The following is a 14528-nucleotide window of genomic DNA, read 5'->3' as shown; positions in this document are numbered from 1 at the left end:
TCTTTGGTGATCAATCCCTTTTACTCTCATGATTTGTGATTGTTTAAGTTTTGCATTACCAGGAGAAAGTTGATGTTGAGCAACACATGCCTATTGGAGCTTTAAAAGCTTTAATCCATAACCATTCTTGACCAGGAGTAAGCTTAACTTACAGTTATTATGTATATAAAAGTAAAATGAACATGTACTTTCAATGCCAGACATTTGTTTACCTAATGGAAGTTTAGTATTTGGCTGCAGTTTTGATGAAATGGGTAAAGTAATATGTTTTAAGCTTCAGAGTTGCCCAGTAGGCAGCATCAAAAGGGATCCTTTCCACTGAAATTCCCTTCTTTGTATACACAATTAAGTCACACCATGAGGCTCCACTACAGCCCATCTGACCTTGCACTTGAGTGTAGTATGCATGATTTCGTTTAAGTTTGTAACATCCATTTACAGCCTCGCAAAAAAAACTCGGGTCCTGACATGCTTGTAGTGGAGTGACTTGAAACTTGGTTTCCGGACACTTTACCTCAGCCAGACCAAAATGATTTTGGCATCCAAAATCCACAACTCTGCCATCTGGTGAGGCCCCCAGAATTGGCATGTCCAAACAAACAACAAAACCACTCTTGACAACCTTTACCGGTGTCTTTCAAGTGAACATAATTTTTTCATACTCTTGAAGTGCAATTGGTTCGTGTTTTAATCCATGCTCAACATACTGTGAAGTAATTGGTTTTGGATTAATAAGGTCTGCAACAAAGTTTTCGTGATTCCTCTGCCTTTTTGAAATCAAATCAAATTTAGATGCCGTAAATCTGAACTTGCGTTCCTTTTTCCGCTGCTCTGAGGATGACTGGTCCCTTGTGGCTTCTTCAATATTGTTAATAATTGTCTCATCCACAACAAGGGTATTGAGTGCTTTTTCTGAATCGTCTAAGTTGTCAGGCAAGACAAAATCACTGCATGGGTTTAGAGGAAACCTCGGATACGTAAGTTCTGTTTCTCTACCGACAATTTCTCTAGGCACGGATGAAATCTCCACAGTAGCCTCAAAGTGTGCCTCAGTATGAGTTAATTGAGAGCTGCAATAGGAATCAATCTGACTCTCGCTGAATTTGGTTTCCACGCAACTGTTTGTAGAGGAATCATCTTCTTCCAGAAGTGCTAAACCCATCTGAGGATTGATTTGCTTTAGGGCCTTTTTCAACATCATTTTGGCTTTGACATCATGCTGGGCATTAGCTCTGGCATCATACAAGAGGCATTTAACTCCGTCTCTACTCTTAGTTTCATTGAGTTTTGTTTTTGAGATAGTGACTTCCACTACAGGCTGGGCAGAAATTTTGTCACCTCGGCCCTTTTTGTGCCACTTCTGCAGCTGGGAAGTGCAAGCTAGTTCTGCCTGCTCATCCTCATCCTGACACAAATCATCTGTTGCTTTGCTGTCAAATAAACTGAACTTGCATGCTTTAAACATTAAAGTAAGAACATGGTTACAGTAACCAACTTTGCCAGCTTTGCATGAACAGTTTGCATGGATGACTTGACCAGAGACGATGCACACGGCAAAACGAAGAGCATGGGGAGCCTCACTTTTCTTAAAACTATGGTAACACTTTGCCCTCAGATAAAAGTACCTTTGATCGCTGTTTGCCTCGATCTCCTTCAAATATTCATCCTGCAAAAAGGTTTTAGCTTTTCTCAAATTGGTTGGAATCGAATGGTGCTCAGTATTGGCAACTCGTTTTCCAGAATTTGCCACATGCTGGTTCATCTCAGCTCTGGTAAAAGCAGGCATCCTTTCAAGCGATTTACCCCAGCCATCACTCGGATATTTCACACTTGATGATGCAGCAGCGTCTTTTGGAAGGTTCGAAACCCTTGCTTTTCGTTTTGTGTAGATTTAATCGGGATCGGGATCGATCACCATTTTATCCCTTCTGCTTTTAACATACTCGTTGACTCTGCAAAAAAAGAGAGAATTCTAAATACTACGGAAACAAAATTTCATGTGTTCTCTTGAGGCAAATCACAAAGATGCGAGCATGTGCTTAGATTGGTTTCTGTGTTTTGATGCTTACCGCTTTATGAGCTGTCCTTTCGTCTGAAGTCCCTTTAGTGAATCACCTCGACATCACAACTAAAACCTGAGTTCTTCATTCTTTAGTGAAGAAGGGTTTCTTCCAGCTAAAGAAGCTCTGGAAATATTGTCTTCGGTGAGGATAACTGTGTCAGAATCTTGACTAGAAGAAGCCATTTTTGTTGTGATCTGTGATGCGTGGCCTACCAAGCCTCGTTTTCATGTTCGAAACCAGGCTGTTCCATGTGGCCGCCATTTATGAATTCGGTGTATACTTCCTGAAGGCTGGATCTTCTGGCTTTGGGAGGCAGCTCAGATCAAAAATGGAAAATGCTTCAAGAATGGGGTGCTGCCTCTTGAAATTGTCTATCTAGGTTCCTCTCGAGAGCAGTTGTGTAGTTAACTACAATATTTTTCAGGAATGCTTCTACCTGGCCATCATCTTTAAGCTCATCATCTTTAAGCTCCAGTTCCAAAGAAGCATAGTCCGCACCTGGCTGAATGGCTGTTTTGCAACTCAAGAACAAGGTCAAAGGAGGTCCAGATTTCAGAAATTCTTGGCTTGGTGCTTTCACATGCAGGTCTGATGGAGTTGTAGCATGTGTGATCTCTTTGGAACAGCTTGCTAAGGGTGTTGAGATGAGGTAGAAGTGCATTCAGTAGAAGCATCGTGTCAACAAACTTGGTGTTATTAACCTCTGGAGAAGACCTTGAGCTCTAGCATCAGCTTCTTTAGACTGCCTCGATGTCTGCATCAGGGTAGGAAGGTTTCGGCAGACGCTTGAAACACTTTGGCCAGTTAAAAGCCACCTTGTCCTTCAAGCTTTCTGTATCTTCACTGCAGAGACTTGGACAGCTTTTTCTGTTTTGCAGGGTCATCATTAGCATTAGCCAGCTTTATTTTCTGAAGTGACACACAGACTTCACAAATGCTGAACAGGGTTTTGGATACTCCAGCCTCTTCCACAACTGACGAAGGGTAACTTCAATGGTCTGGATATACTGCATGCATGCTAAGGCAAGCCTGTGGTTAATGCAGTGACTGCACACCATGATGCTACACACTTTCTGAAGTCTGGCACCAACACCATTATTTTTGCCAGTCATGACACTAGCATCATCTAAGCCAAAACCACAAACTAAAGGAAGGTTTAGACCACAGGCTTTCAGCTCCTCAGTGATGATTCTTGTGAGAGTCTCAGAATCTGCTGATTCTGATGTCTCAAGAACATCTTTGACCTCAAGAAAATCAAAATGTATCTTCCCTTCCTACATACATGCATACATACATAAACTTTATTTGAGTGTCAGAATATTTAGCTAAAGATAACTAATCGGGGACACTAACATAAATACAAATATAAAATATGAAAATACTAATATTATATAAAATATATAGGTAGTTAATAATTGAAAATATGTTTTATAGGTCTAACTACTTAAAAAATAAGTTCAAGATTACTTAAATTGGTAGTATTATTATTTTGTTGAGCAAGCATAGCAGCTGCATCTTCCGTCCAATACATCTGTTAGGTTCACAGCCCGAACTGCTTTTTTAAATTCACGAAGGCTTGTTTTGTTGCGAAGGTCTTTGTCTACTTTTCCCCAGAGATAGGGTCCTAAATATCTTATGCTATGTTTACCATAGTTTACAGTGTTAAATCTAGGTATAGGAAAATCGCTACTATGCAAATCATAATTCTTAAATTGCTTGTAAAATATATCACAAATGTGTTTAGTTGCCAGTAAATTTTTAACCTTGTACATTAATATCAGTATGTCTTGTAGGTGTCTATTTACTAAACTAGGCAGCTTTGCCTTACTTAATAGTTCATAATAATCTGCCGTCTTGCTATTGTATACTGCACATAGTGCCCACTCTTTGCACCCTTTCTAGTTTTCTAGTATCAGATGCTTTACAGAAATGCCACACTATGACAAGACGTGAGATTAGATAGAATTGCCGCTTTGTATAGTTGGAGCTTGGCATCTGTAGGGATCATCTTTCTAAGGCGTACGAAGACACTAACTTTCTTGCTTGCCTGTTTACATATATCACTTACATGTTTATTGAATTTAAGCTCATCATCCAATGTAACCGCGAGCAATTTGAGGTCTGGGGTAGACTTGATGGTATATCCATCAATGTTACATTTATGAAATGGTTGCTGTTTTTCCCTCTTTATCAACATTGCATTGTACTTGTCATAGTTTCCCTTCAGGAAATTGTCCCCATACCATCTAGATATTGTTTGTCCCTCATCATTAAGTGATTGTTCGACATATTCTACTGAATTTCCTGCTACGTATAGCTGATGATCATCCGTGTACATCGATAGCCTTGCACTGTTCACTATGTAAGTCATATCATTTTGGAAGATGTTCCATAATAGTGGACTAAATGATGATCCCTGGGGGCAGCCTCTGACAGCCTCTGTCCAACCACTCACAACTGAATCTAGTTTCGCTCTGTTTTGTTGACTTGCAAAATATGATCTCATCAGTTTTAGAGATCCCTCTGAGAAGCCCTATGCCTTGAGTTTGTTCATAATTAGTGATGGATGAAGAGAATCAAATGCCTTGCTCATGTGCGTTGAAAGAACTCCGACATATTGCCTGGAATCTGCTGCCAGCTTCCACTCTTCGGTTAGTCTTAGCAAAGTTGTTTCACAGCCATAGGTTTTTCTGTATGCTGATAGGCATGGATCCAGTATGGTATGAAAGTACCCATTTACTTGTTCACTCAACAGTTGCTCATAAACTTTGTCTACTGTACAGAGCAGAGTTATGGGGTGATAGTTCTTTTCATCTAGTCGATCATCCTTTTTGTAAACAGGATTCCACTCGCCTTTCTTCCATGCTTCTGGCCATTCCCCTTTCTGTATGCTTTCATTGCATAACTTTGTTAAAGAGTCTGCTATACCACTTGACATTAGCTTCAGCATTTTAGGAGTAATGGAATCGTAGCCAGAGGTCTTTCTAACATTTAGTTTCTCGAGGGCTGTCTGCACCTGTTTGCTTCTAAGGGGTTTAAATCTGAAATTACCATGCATGTTCTTATTTGCATTTAATATATTTGTAAGACTTTGAGGGTTTGACAAGTCTTCTTCTGTTAAGCTGTTGACATCCCTCCCGCCCATCTCATCTGCCATCGTGGAGAAGTAGTTCACCAGGATATTAGCTACTGTGTTTTGATCTTTCACAATCTCCCCGTTTGTCCTGAGATTGATGCATGTTCTGTTTTGGCCCTTATTTTTATCATTAAGAAAAGGTCTGAATGTCTTGTAGAAATCAGTTGGCTTAGATTTTTAGTGATCAACCTTCTGTTGCCAGTATTCTCTGATAGCTCTCCGTCTGCATTTAGTTGCTTCATTTCTCCATTTCTTTTTCAGTTCCCAATTCTCCTCAGTCCTATTGTGAGCGTACTGCTTAGCATATGTTCTCTTCATCTTTATGACCTTTCTCCATTCTGCTGTCATATGGGACATCCTCTCTTTGGAACCTCATTTTCTTGGTAGGCATGTGCTCCTCTGCAACAGAGTTAAACAGGGACTTCCAATATTCGTACTCGTCTTCGAGTGTATTGCAGGTGTCCATGACATTCCAAGGAGCAGCTTTGAGATCTTCATTTAGTTTCTCAGTATCCAGTGCTTTGGTACTTCTAAATGTTCTTACCTTTCTTTGATGCTGGAACACTTCATCCTTCATAACACCGTAAATTAGGTTGTGATCACTTATCTCAGGATTGAATACTCCACTTGCCCTGAAGTGGTCTGGTTTATTTGTTTGGATAACATCCAATAGAGTAGCAGGGGTACATGTAATTCTTGTTGGTTTCGTTATTAGGCACTCAAAACCATACACTTCTTCAAGGTTAATCAGAAGTTGCCCTTCTGTGCTTTCCGGTCGTAGTCTATCAAGGTTAAGGTCCCCAGTGAGAATAACTGTTTTACACTTCATTGTAGCCCACATGCATAATGAATTGCGCTCCATTTCCAACTTAAGATAGTAGTTGGATCCAATTACTTTGGGAGGTCTGTAAATTCCAACAAATAGCACATCATTGTTATTTATCATAGCCTTGATAGCCAGGACTTCTATTAGTTTGTACTGCTTGGGGAGTTTCATTTGTTGAGATATTATCTTTGATGACAAATATGCCATCAAACCACCTCCGCCTTTTGCCCTGTTTTTCCTGTAACTGAGGTATCCTTCAAGTTGAAACTGGGAACTAGGGTAGGAGGAATCAATCTTAGTCTCTGTCAGAAAAATTATATGTGATTTGAGTTCCCTGTTGACTATCTTCACTTCATCAATTTTGTTTTGGATGCTGTTTATGTTCACGTGAACAAACAGCAGATCAGTTGAGTTTCACTTTTGTTTCTCAATAATTCATGGCTCTGATGTTTGCAAGCTGGAGTTTTCAGTTATCGCCACTGGTTCATCAGTTTCGTCACTGCATACAGACCAGTTCATAACATCAAAGAAGGGTAGAGTTTGTAATGAACAGCAGTCACATTTCCAGGCTTGGCATTAAGTGTTTATATTACGTGTATTGAGCGCTAGCGTGGGATATTTGCTTGCAGTCCTCACAAACATATCTATTGTGCCGATGACTCGCCGCTTTTGCACACAGGGCATTCAGTTGTTGTAGGTCCAGGCATGGGATGTATATCGCCGCTCAATTCAAGTTTGATCATCGATGGGTTATAAGAAGCCATTCCGTTTGGATAGTAAGCACTCCTGCATTGTAGAAACTTGCTTTGAGTCCAAATAAAACAGTGTTTGTAGTTGGCTCTTGAAGGTAGTTTTTCAAGTTTGATTGATCTTTCAAGACTTTCTTCTTGTTGTTCATTTTCAAAATGGCTGCCCCCGATTGTCCAAGGGGATATTAGATGTTTTCCCGAAACAGCATCTGTGCCACCTGTGCATCCTCTTTTACTCGACAGATAGGGCGAGTATCCATTTCCAAATCGTTGACCTTGGATAATATTGTACTGGCATGTTGCATAGCATAATAACAACATTAAGATGACGGAGCGAGAAAACATTTGGCCATCCACCATTACTTTCCTCATCAATATAACCAACATAGATTAACAGCTGCTCTAGGGTAGCACAATCTGTCACCTTGTCAACTAAGATACTAAACCACTTGGCATCCTTGACCCTTTAAATTAGTTATGCCTTGGGAAGTTGACCAAGGAGGAGGCACCTCTCTTGCTGACTTTGTTCACTTGTATTTTTGAACTCTTGCATTTCCATGACACTGATGTGCTTTTCCAACTCAATCAGAGAGAGAAGTTTCTTGTTGGCCACTTCTTCTTTTCCAAGCCAATAAGAGTGCAGGAATGCATTGTAGGTTACTTTATCAGCCACTTCGTGAGCCACTTTGTACTGGTTAGCTAAGGAAGAATTCCTTCTCTGCAACTCATGGATTACTGTTGACGTATGTCCACTGGCTCTTGCATGGTCACTAACAGCGCTGTGCTTGTAGTTGGTCAATGGTGCTAAGATGGATGTGTTCTGTTTGTTGTGCTTGTTATTGGTGTTATGAACACGGCACAGTAGGTAGAACATCCCTTCCCCTTCACAATATACCAACCACCACATGCCTAAAGTTGAAACGAAAAAAAAGAGGCATTGTGGTCATTGTAAAGAGCAAAACTGAGCTTATTATAGTAAACAGTTTTATCATAAAATGTTTTGATATGGACAAAACATAATATTATACAGTATGTTTCATTTGTATTTACCTGTTTTGTCACAGAATGAAGTTTTTCTGTCAGTGAGCGTACAGTTGCTTCCCCATTTTTGAACTTGAGGTACGACACCAGACTTATTTTACCTGCTCCACACCACCTCTCTTTTTCACTGCTCTTTGGAGGTTAAAATTGAAGTGCACTATAGCCAGGATATGCCTAAGAAGGCAAAATATGAAAAGATTAGCAGAGTTTAGGACTGTAGTGGCTTTTTCTTTTTACTAACAGCATATCTACATGTGTAGATATCAAGTCTTAAGCAAAATGATGATCAATTCCTGCAGTACATCCCAACATAGGAATAGGCTATCATCTTCAGTTCAAACTGGTTTAAAACTGAGTGAATCCCTCAAGACAGCTAGTCTGTGTAAATGGAGAGGCCTGTTTAATTCCTTTCACTAGACTATTGTTGGTCAGCAGAGCAAAGCTTCTCATATACAATAGAAGCTGAGAAAAAGATATAAATAAGGTGCAAATAAAATTAGTAATAAATAAATAAGCTCTACAAGTACATTTTGTGACATATCACTGGTATTATATTTGAGACAAATTTTGGGATCTTGAACCCGTGATAAAAAGATGAAAACTTAAACCACTCTTACCAACACTAAGCCACTTTCTTGGACTTATTATTCCATGGGCACATTCATTTAAGAGAGCATCAGGCAGTGAGGAATTCTTATTTACAATAAGGCTCAGGAATGACTTGAATTTTGAGTAGATAACCAGTCCATTGCCACTATGTGTAGATGCCGCACTCCAATATAGGTGATTTTCATAAGGCTTGACCCAATCAGATAGTGCTTCACGGCCTTTTCCTTTCAAAATTTTGCTCAACACTTTCCTGATTTCTGACAAGAAAAGCAACAAAATATAAAGAACTGACCAAGTAACATATGTAATACCTCAATAAGACCAAGTGCATCATCATTACAGGAATGCTTCATTATATACATGATATGTATGCACGGGCATACTTTTGTTAAGTACATAATTATCTATCTGTATGTACATATATATAACTGACAATGTGAAAGACATTCCCAATTATGTCAATTTCCAAAACCCTGTGCATATAATCAATAGATTAATAATTTATTTCAGACTCAACTAGAACCTTAACACCTTCATATGTAACGCAATGCTAACATGGCAGTCTGAGATAAAACATTTTATAATTATGTCATAAGCAAGGAGGAAGTTGATGCATTCCTTGAATGCCATAAACTCCATTGTGGGACTGCTTCCTGCCTGGTTTCTCTGCAAGATTGAAAGTAGGTAAATAAATAATAGCGTTTAGCATTGGCAATGACCTACATGTGCGAAAACAAGCAGTCAATTGGTTCAAATTGTCGTGTTTATAGCAATCTATTGTACTGCTTCTTAGTCAGTTTGTAATTCTTACTATGGGTTTAAAATAGCACCTAAATAAACCAGAGTAAGTCCCATTAGTGTAACAAATATGTAACCTTTTGTATGAAAGTACATGTTAGGGAAATTGAGAACTGTAGGCATTAATAAGGCTGATAAGGAACTGAGACAGGTCAATAGACATGGACTGTCTCTGAAGGGCCTTTGATCTAAGACAGCTCTCATCTAAAACAAAGCATTAAAACTGCAAAAATGTATTGTACCTGAATAAGAACAAAGTGTGTGATCATGGGGATAGTGCAGCAGAACATGGTATATGTACCAAACTTTGCACTATGCCCCATGCTATCATGTCTGCCATCACCCGCAGTGGAGACCCCTTCTCAGACAGCTTTCACTTTTGCTAGCAACTTGGCTTGATAGCTCTCCCAGTACATCAATATTGTTGGAAACAATTTGCTCTAACAAAATACAAAAATAATCATTTAAAGGAATGTGTAGTTCCAGAAAATATCTATACCTCCCCCACAGAAGGATTTTCTCGAACACCTTGTTCCTTTATGGATTACCATTATCTTCAATGTGTTTTTCTATCTTATTAAACTGTTTTTTTCAGGTTTCATACCATTTAAATGTAATTTATATGTGGTCAAAATAACTGAAAATACCGTGACTGAGCTCCTTTAACATGTAGAATTGATTTGATTGTGTGAGTACACTCACATGCCTCAGTACATGTTTCAATGCACGTGTTTCAAAATCATTGCTACTTATCTACAAGTGACGTTTTTGTATTAAATTTAAATCAGTTAACTATTGGTAGCTTACTGTATCGAGTATGATGTAATTGGATATTTGCTGTACGTCCATCGCTATATTTGTAAGGTTAACATCTAGTAACATATGCATGTATAATAGCTTTTAAACTAGGCAACCGTAAGTTAACTTAAACTGTCACGGAACCCTTTGTTATTAACTACCTTTTTTTGAAATTGGCTATGCAATAAATGGTGTAATATTTGGAACTGGAACAACATTTTCGAATTAATTTTGTATTGTGGTCTAGCTTTTCAGCTATCCTAGCATTAATAATCAAAATTAGGCACCTCGCTATGTATTAAATTGTAATAGGAAATATACGGTCCTAATATTATAAGGCATACACAAGAAATTGTAAAAGTTAATTGTCATAAATAAGGATGCATAACTGCTTATTGCGTAGTCCCATAAAATACCCATTTCTTTTTTTTTTTAAGGATGGACATTTGTTTATCGAATGTTCCCTTCTGAATTTCTGGACAAAAAACAGTTTAAGAATTGTTTGATTTTTTTTGTGATTTCATCAATCAGTCTCAGAGTTTCCAATTATGATCCTTGTGGTGGGTAGACAAGTATTGGGGCTGCACATAATTGTTATGTCGGTATGTCGTGACATCAATGTGTTGAAGATGCCTGTTGTTACAAAAAATTGTCTAAGTCAATTTCTAGAACAATCTAGAACCGGATGTCATTCAGCCGTGACCAATTTGTATAAGAACATTCCAGAACATTCTAATCCTTATGTAATTTACTCAGATTAGAAACTGTGTCAAACTACTTAATTTAGTTCCAAATAGTAGTTTCTAGAACTTTAAGCCTCATGTATATTAGAGCGAGCGTTCCTTCTGTGAGAGAGATTGATTCAAATTTGAAGAACCCTTAGTGCTGTAAATTCGCAAAGTTACCTTACGGAAATAAATTAGTTTGTTGCTGTTACCAGCGATCCTGAGTTCTGTCTGGAAACAACCCTGCTCTTCAACGATACTCGTAACACCTATATCTGTTTTAAAATGTTATTTTCTTATATACAGAGTAATAATCTTATCAGTTGATTATTTTTATCTATGTGGTATGCCATGCTTGGTTTGATTACCTTGTAAATAGTGTTACAGTCTACCAAGCGAAGCATACCTCCAAAGATTACATTAACAAAATACTTATTTGAATATTGAATGTGCCAGTCATTTCAAGACTGCAATAATGAATTGGTTATTGGAATATTGAATTTGTTAGTCATTTAAAGAAATCAATATTGAATTGTTTTCTTGGAACATTAAACCCATTAGTCGCATTCTTGGAAAGACTATTGGGGTCTATTTTGTAATAAGCAATTGATTATTTCAGTTTTGATTCTATGGGTGGAGTATCCGTTAACCAAAAACGTGTAACAAAAGAATATTCGTAGTTAATCAAACTTCAGATGTGCAAAGATCGCTTCCCGATTAATACCCGAATGACCGACTATACAATTGAGAGGAACAAAATAAGTGAAGATTAGTCATGATTTGTCGGTAGACTTTCGGTTAGTCAAACCTGTCAATTTTCATAAGAGGGAGTTGCTTGTCAAAATGGAGGAAAAAAATGCGAATTTACTAGCAGAAGCACAGCATTATGGAGCATTATCAGTGACTACGATCTCTAACCACTGACCAGACGTATGACATTGCAGACTCGTTTTCCCATGCTCTTAAAAGTGACGCGAATTGGTGAGTAGACAAGGTTGTCTATTTTTTCTGATATCACCAGGTACACCTATAGCGAATGTGCAAAAACATTGTTCTTGAATGATCTTGCATGATTTTGCGTGCTTTCTAAAAGGTTTTGATTGGAAATATGATTGTTACATGCCTTCAAAGCAGCTATCGAGCAAATAGAATGCACATTTGCAAATTGATGTTTATTTCGTGTTTTCATACAACCCGGAACTCAACATAATGTTTGTTTTATTATAAATATTTGTTTCAGCTACAGGCAGGATCGATTTTAAAACGCTCTGCTGACAAAAACTGGGAGCTATCTGAACCAGGTCAATACAAAGGTTGTTCACATAAATTCTTCATATGGAAATTCTGAATTCTTTCAATATTAAATAAGGTCAGGAAGGTTTGCTCTACATGTATAAACAAGAGTAAGTTCTGTGTCCTCTGTTCACCATCGTTTGAGCTTAACTGGATAATATTTCTATACTATCTCAAAGGGATGTCATTGGTTTTATGAAAAGCCTTTACGAAGCGATGTTGCCGTCCTGTTCAAAAATTGGCAACATGGCACATGAAAGTTTCACACGTCCATTGCCATTCCCGTCTTGGCCTTCCTGTCCTTGCATCGTATAAAGGTCCCTAATGTTGCCTGCGATGCAGAGGACATTAATGCCATGCACTCAAATTTTAAAACAATATTTCACAATGTAGAACAGAATCTGCGATCAGGCCGGTCACATCACTGGGCGACTCAAATGGTACAAAAATCACGAATTCACTGTTTGCGGTAATTCATTCCTTCAAGGAAACTCGAATCCCTTTCAAGGGATTATTCAACCCTTTCAAGGGATTATTCAGCCCTTTCGAGAGATTATTCAGCCCTTTTAAGGGATAATCAACCCTTTCAAGGGATTATGCAGCCCCTTCGAGGGAGTATGCATCCCTTTCAAAGGATTATGCAGTCAGAGCACAATGGAGACAATTCCACGTTGATTACATGGAGTTCCTCTTAAGGAGATATGACTCTTAGTAGAGTGCAAACAAAAAGCTTTAGTTACGAAATCATGACCATGGAATCCACAGAAGCTTTGCCTGGTCATCATGTAACTAGTAGTTTCTCCTCTCAGTGTTGAGGTGTTATTAGCTCTTTGTTTGTATCGATCTCTCGTTCTCTCACCCACTTTGTTCTCGCCTTACTTTGTGAATTAAAAACAATTCGCTGTGTGTTATTTCAGTATGGCTACTAAGAGGACATTAAAAAAAGGAAGCAAACACGTAGAACTGACAAGGTAACTGCTGAAGCCCTGTGTGTCATGCAATGTGCCAGACAAGTGAAAGGTCCAACTTCATGATTTAAATTAAACTTTCACATTTGATATCAGTGAAAACATGATTTAACTTAATAAGTGTGATTTAACTTAATACATAATCATCTATTGCGCGGGAAAACACAAACATGTCGGATGAACTTTCAAGGTCAATTGCTTCTGCCGTATCCCAGGCAGTTCAAAGGGCCGTCGATGAGGCTCTGTTGCATCTTCCAAGTCAGGGAGTTACTTCAACAAGTTCAAGCTCCACCTCAAGCTCGACCTCGATCTCCACATCGAGCTCAAATTCAAATTCTCAAGAGGGATGTACATGTGCTGGCCGGCAAACGGTCATTGTGTTCCTCTGAAATCTAGTGTGTTATTCAATACTGAATATTTAGCCATTTTCAATTTTCCTGACTTACTGTATTTTTTGATGCTGGTTCCTGTGGTTTGCATGTTGTTCCAGCAGCTCTAAAAGTTGTATTTTGAACGGAAATCCCCCGTCTTTTACACATTGTATTTTCTCACCGTTGCGTGACTGTTGATAGTCGCTTCAACCACTTGAAACGAAACCTTAGCTGGTCATAACAAACTTCTGGTTTCACTTTATTTAGTGTTTATTTATATGGGGAAAGCTTAACAGGTAGATCAGTAACAATTGTTTACCACCGTTTCAGGACATGGTACTTTGTTCTGTGTCAACGGCTAGTCATGGAGAGCAACCTCATTTGTTAAATGAAGGCACCAGGTGAAATATCTCTCATTAATGAACACTGTTTAATGTACATGTATACGATATAAAAATGTAAGTATGAAATTGGACACTGCTGGACTCCACTTTGAAGAAATTACATAACAAAAGGTATCTACTGGGTAACTATGGATACCGATTTCGGTTCTCACTCAGTGAATGCTTTCAGCGCCCTAAGTGTGCTTTTTGCAATCTTTTATTACAGCCATCAGAGAAGAGCTGGTAGGCCACAAAAGACAATATCCAAGGAACTCTTGGAGAATCTTCTGATGTTGAAAGTCACCATTTCGGGAGTGGCAAGTTTTTTTGAGGTATCGCGGCCATTCGTCTACAAAGCAATTCGGGATTACGGCATAGAGTATAGAAATTTACTGATTTATTGGATTCTTGACTGGAGGAGATAGTGGCGTCTGTTAAAGAGAATCATCCACGTGCTGGTGAAGTGATGTTACAGGGTCATTTACGGGCGCAGGGTTTGCATGTACGGCGTAACCGATTACGTACAGCTATACATCAGAGTGATCCCATGGGTGCAGAGGCAAGACAAAGACCACCCATTCGTTGACATGTCTATTCGGTTCCATGTCCAAATTATTTATGGCACATAGACGGTAATCATAAGATAATTAGGTGGCAATGGTTCTCCATCATGCCATTGACAGCTTCAGTCGCCTCATTGTTTTTTCCCGCTGTTCAGCAAATAACGGCTGCAACCGTACTATCTCTATACCAAGATGCAATACAACA

The 14528-nt window shown here is 38.7% G+C and overlaps 2 pseudogenes; one reads left to right on the top strand and one right to left on the bottom strand.

Annotated features, from left to right (window-relative positions):
- Window positions 1-223: 223 nt before the first annotated feature.
- On the bottom strand, window positions 224-2245 carry LOC149115209 (uncharacterized; annotated as a pseudogene).
- Window positions 2246-13558: 11313 nt separating this feature from the next.
- LOC149115208 (uncharacterized) overlaps window positions 13559-14528 on the top strand; it is a 1856-nt pseudogene continuing 886 nt past the window's right edge.

This window comes from Orbicella faveolata, unplaced genomic scaffold (genome assembly GCF_042242905.1).
Source record: "Orbicella faveolata isolate gen_17 unplaced genomic scaffold, um_ofav_v1 contig_13, whole genome shotgun sequence".
NCBI classification, from domain to species: Eukaryota; Metazoa; Cnidaria; class Anthozoa; order Scleractinia; family Merulinidae; genus Orbicella; species Orbicella faveolata.
The sequence above is the reverse complement of the archived record's forward strand: the minus strand, read 5'-3'. Positions and strand labels throughout refer to the sequence as shown.